Here is a 5878-nt window from a genome sequence, read left to right on the forward strand (position 1 = left end):
TGCCGCAGATGTAACGGAGAACCCGTTTGACCGCGGTCCAGTGAGCATCACGAGGAGCATGCATGTGTAAGCAGACCTGCTGGACAACATATTGAAGCTCCGGTCGGGTCAGCGTGAGATACTGAAGAGCGCCCACAATAGACCGATAAAACGAAGCATCCGGAGCAAGGGAGCCGTCGGTGGCAGAGAGCTTGGCCTTCATGTCGACAGGTGTAGGCGCGGGTTTGCAATTAAGCATCCCAGCGCGATCAAGAAGCTCATGAGCATACTTCCGCTGATGAAGACAGAAGCCATCCGCATGGCGAGCAACCTCGATGCCGAGGAAGTAGTGCAGAGGACCCATGTCCTTAATGGCAAACTCAGCACGAAGACGATCGGTAAGCTGTCGAAGAAGAGCACTAGAGCACGATGTCGTGATGATATCGTCGACATAGAGCAGAAGGTAGGCGGTAGCATCACCGTGTCGGTATATGAACAGCGAAGCATCGGAGCGTGTAGAGCGGAAGTCGAGCTGACAGAGGAACGCTGCGATGCGCTGGTACCAAGCGCGGGGAGCTTGCTTGAGCCCATATAAGGAGCGGGAAAGCAGGCAGACATGCTTCGGATGAGTGTCGTCGACGAATCCCGTCGGCTGCTGACAATACACCTGCTCCTCGAGATGACCATGAAGGAATGCGTTGGAAACGTCCATCTGGTGCACCGGCCAGGAGCGAGATACTGCGAGCTGAAGTACAATGCGAATCATCCCGGGCTTGACAACCGGGGCGAATGTATCCGTGAAATCAATGCCAGCGCGCTGTCGGAAGCCTCGGACCACCCAATGAGCTTTATAGCGATCGAGTGTGCCGTTGGGGTGAAACTTGTGCTTAAACACCCACTTCCCGGTAGTGATGTTGGCGTGCCGGGGACGGGGAACAAGCTGCCAAGTTGCATTGCGCTGCAATGCCTCAAATTCCTCCTTCATCGTTCTGTACCAAAGTGGATCACGAAGAGCCATACGAGCGGAGGTCGGAAGAGGCGACAAAGCCACCGTGGAGGCTGGATGATACGTCCATTTTGCATCATGCTTTTATATCGATATTTATTGCATTATGGATTGTTATTTCACTTTATGTCACAATACTTATGGCTATTCTCTCTTATTTTACAAGGTTTACATAAGGAGGGAGAATGCCGACAGCTGGAATTCTGGGCTGGAAAAGGAGCAAATATTAGAGACCTATTCTGCGCAACTCCAAAAGTCCTGAAACTCCACGGAACATATTAAAACAAATAAAGAAAAATCCTCACCAAAGATGAAGGCCAGGGGGCCCACACCCTGTGCACGAGGGTGGGGGTGCCCCCCCCCTAGGACGCGCCCCCTACCTCATGGGCCCCCTGGTGGCTCTCCGACGTCCATCTTCTCCTATATGAAGTCTTTCGATGAGAAAAAAATAAGAAGGAACTTTTTGGGACGAGACTCCGCCGCCACGAGGCGGAACCTTGGCGGAACCAATCTAGAGCTCCGGAAGAGCTGTTCTGCCGGGGATACTTCCCTCCGGGAGGGGGAAATCATCACCATCGTCATCACCAACGCTCCTCTCATCGGGAGAGGGCAATCTCCATCAATATCTTCACCAGCACCATCTCATCTCCAAACCCTAGTTCATTTCTTGTATCCAATTCTTGTCTCAAAGTCCGGGATTGGTGCTAGTAGGTTGCTAGTAGTGTTGATTACTCCTTGTAGTTGATGTTGTTACCACTTATTTCAGTACTTGCAGAGAATACCTTGCTAAAAACCGCTTATCATTTCCTTCTGCTCCTCGTTGGGTTCGACACTCTTACTTATCAAAAGGACTATGATAGATCCCCTATACTTGTGGGTCATCAAGACTCTTTTCTGGCGCCATTGTCGGGGAGTGTAGCGCCTTTGGTAGGTGGAATTTGGTAAGGAAAAATTTATATAGTATGCTGAAATTTACTGTCACTTGTTACTATGGAAAGTAATTCTCTAAGGGGCTTGTTCGGGGTATCTTCACCCCGTCCAGTAGAGCAAAGAGTTGCTCCTCAACCTACTGAACCTATTAAAAATGAATCTCCTTTTGAATTTCCTTCGGGTATAATGGAAAATTTGCTAGCTAACCCTTTTACAGGAGATGGAACAAAGCATCCTGATGAGCACTTAATATATGTGGATGAAGTTTATGGATTATTTAAGCTTGCAGGTATACCCGATGATGTTGCTAAGAAGAAGGTCTTCCCTTTATCTTTGAAGGGAGACGCATTGATATGGTATAGGCTATGTGATGATATGAGATCATGGGACTATAAAAGATTGAAGCTGGAATTTCATCGAAAGTATTACCCTATGCATCTTGTTCATCGTGATCGCAATTATATATATAATTTCTGGCCTCGCGAAGGAGAAAGCATCGCTCAAGCTTGGGGGAGGCTTAAATGAATGTTATATTCATGCCCCAATCATAAGCTCTCAAGAGAAATGATTATTCAAAATCTATATGCACGGCTTTCTGATAACAATCGCACCATGCTCGATACTTCTTGTGCTGGCTCTTTTATGATGAAGACTACTGAACTTAGATGGAATTTATTGGATAGAATTAAATGCAACTCTAAAGATTGGGACCTCGATGAAGGTAAGGAGTCAGGTATGACACCTAAGTTTGATTGTGTTAAATCTTTATGGATACCGATATTTTCCATAAGTTTAGCATTAAATATGGACTTGAATCTGAGATAGTAGCTTCTTTCTGTAAATCTTTTGCTACTTATGTTAATCTCCCTAAGCAGAAGTGGTTTAAATATCATCCTCCCATAGAAGTAAAAGTAGCTGCACCTATTAACGTTGAAGAAAAGACTGTCACTTATAATGATCCTATTGTTCCTACTTCTTATATTGAGAAACCACCTTTCCCTGTTAGAATAAAGGATCATGCTAAAGCTTCAACTGTTGTTCGTAAAAGCAATATTAGAACTTATACACCTCCTGAGCAAGTTAAAGTAGAACCTAATATTGCTATTGTTAAAGATCTCTTGTCTAATAATATTGATGGGCATGTTATTCAGTTCAAAGGTGAAACTGCTAGAATTGCTAAACCTTGTGATAAAGATAAACATAGACCTGTGGTAGGCGTGCCTGTTATTTCTATTAAAATAGGATATCGTTGTTATCATGGCTTATGTGATATGGGTGCTAGTGCTAGTACAATACCTATTGACTTATACAAAGAAATTATGCATGACATTGCACCTGTTGAGTTAGAAGATATTGATGTTACTATTAAACTTGCTAATAGAGATACTATTGCACCAATTGGAATTGTTAGAGATGTTGAAGTCTTGTGTGGGAAAACTAAATATCCTGCTGATTTTCTTGTTCTTGGTTCCCCACAAGATAGTTTTTGTCCCATTATATTTGGTAGACCCTTCTTAAATACTGTCAATGCTACCATAGATTGCACAAAGAATGTTGTTACTGTTGGCTTGGATGATATGGTTCATGAGTTTAATTTCTCTAAATTTAGTAAACAACATCGTGAGGAAGAATTATCTAGTAAGGATGAAATTATTGGTCTTGCTTCTATTGTCGTACCTCCTAGTGATCCTTTAGAACACTATTTGCTAGACCATGAAAATGATATGTTCATGAATGAAAGAAGGGAAATAGATGAAGTATTCTCTAAATAGGAACCTATTCTGCAACTTATTTACCTGTTGAAATTTTAGGGGATCCTCCTCCACCCAAGGGTGATCCCGTGTTTGAGCTTAAACCTTTGACTGATAATCTTAAATATGCTTATCTTGATGAAAAGAAGATATATCCTGTTATTATTAGTGCTAACCTTTCAGAGCATGAAGAAGAAAGATTATTGAAAACTCTGAAGAAGCATCGTGCTGCTATTGGATATACTCTTGATGATCTTAAGGGCATTAGTCCCACTCTATGTCAACATAAAATAAATTTGGAAGCAGATGCCAAACCAGTTCGTGATCCTCAACGACGTCTGAATCCTAAAATGAAAGAAGTGGTAAGAAAAGAAATACTCAAGCTTTTGGAGGCAGGTATAATCTATCCCGTTGCTGATAGTGAGTGGGTAAGTCCTGTCCATTGTGTCCCAAAGAAGGGAGGCATTACTGTTGTTCCTAATGATAAAGATGAATTGATTCCACAAAGAATTATCACATGTTATAGGTGTTGGAAATATGCCCTAGAGGCAATAATAAAAGTATTATTATTATATTTCCTTGTTCATGATAATTGTCTTTTATTCATGCTATAACTGTATTATCCGGAAATCGTAATACATGTGTGAATACATAGACCACAATATGTCCCTAGTGAGCCTCTAGTTGACTAGCTCGTTGTGATCAACAGATAGTCATGGTTTCCTGGCTATGGACATTGGATGTCGTTGATAACGGGATCACATCATCAGGAGAATGATGTGATGGACAAGACCCAATCCTAAGACTAGCACAAAAGATCGTGTAGTTCGTTTGCTAGAGCTTTGCCAATGTCAAGTATCTCTTCCTTTGACCATGAGATCGTGTAACTCCTGGATACCGTAGGAGTGCTTTGGGTGTATCAAACGTCACAACGTAACTGGGTGACTATAAAGGTGCACTACAGGTATCTCCGAAAGTATCTATTGTTTTATGCGGATCGAGACTGGGATTTGTCACTCCGTGTAAACGGAGAGGTATCTCTGGGCCCACTCGGTAGGACATCATCATATGCGCAATGTGACCAAGGAGTTGATCACGGGATGATGTGTTACGGAACGAGTAAAGTGACTTTCCGGTAACGAGATTGAACAAGGTATCGGTATACCGACGATCGAATCTCGGGCAAGTAAAATACCGCTAGACAAAGGGAATTGTATACGGGATCGATTGAGTCCTTGACATCGTGGTTCATCCGATGAGATCATCGTGGAACATGTGGGATCCAACATGGGTATCCAGATCCCGCTGTTGGTTATTGACCGGAGAACGTCTCGGTCATGTCTGCATGTCTCCCGAACCCGTAGGGTCTACACACTTAAGGTTCGATGACGCTAGGGTTATAAAGGAAGCTTGTATGTGGTTACCGAATGTTGTTCGGAGTCCCGGATGAGATCCCGGACGTCACGAGGAGTTCCGGAATGGTCCGGAGGTAAAGATTTATATATAGGAAGTCCTGTTTCGGCCATCGGGACAAGTTTCGGGGTCATCGGTATTGTACCGGGACCACCGGAAGGGTCCCAGGGGCCCACCGGGTGGGTCCACCTGCCCCGGGGGGCCACATGGGCTGTAGGGGGTGCGCCTTGGCCTACATGGGCCAAGGGCACCAGCCCCAAGAGGCCCATGCGCCTAGGGAACCCTAGAGGGAAGAGTCCTCAAGGGGGAAGGCACCTCCGAGGTGCCTTGGGGAGGATGGACTCCTCCCCCCCTCTTGGCCGCCGCACCAGATGCCATCTGGAGGCTGGCCGCCGCCCCTTGGGGTGGGAAACCCTAAAGGGGGTGCAGCCCTCCCCTTCCCCTATATATATGAGGCCTAGGGGCTGCCCATAACACGCGATTTGATCTCTCGTTGGTGCAGCCCTGCCCCTCTCCCTCCTCCTCCTCTCCCATAGTGCTTGGCGAAGCCCTGCGGGATTGCCACGCTCCTCCACCACCACCACGCCGTTGTGCTGCTGTTGGATGGAGTCTTCCTCAACCTCTCCCTCTCTCCTTGCTGGATCAAGGCGTGGGAGACGTCACCGGGCTGTACGTGTGTTGAACGCGGAGGTGCCGTCCGTTCGGCACTTGATCATCGGTGATTTGAATCACGACGAGTACGACTCCATCAACCCCGTTCACTTGAACGCTTCCGCTTAGCAATCTACAAGGGTATGTA

Source organism: Triticum aestivum, chromosome 6A (genome assembly GCF_018294505.1).
Source record: "Triticum aestivum cultivar Chinese Spring chromosome 6A, IWGSC CS RefSeq v2.1, whole genome shotgun sequence".
In the NCBI taxonomy this organism is placed as follows: domain Eukaryota; kingdom Viridiplantae; phylum Streptophyta; class Magnoliopsida; order Poales; family Poaceae; genus Triticum; species Triticum aestivum.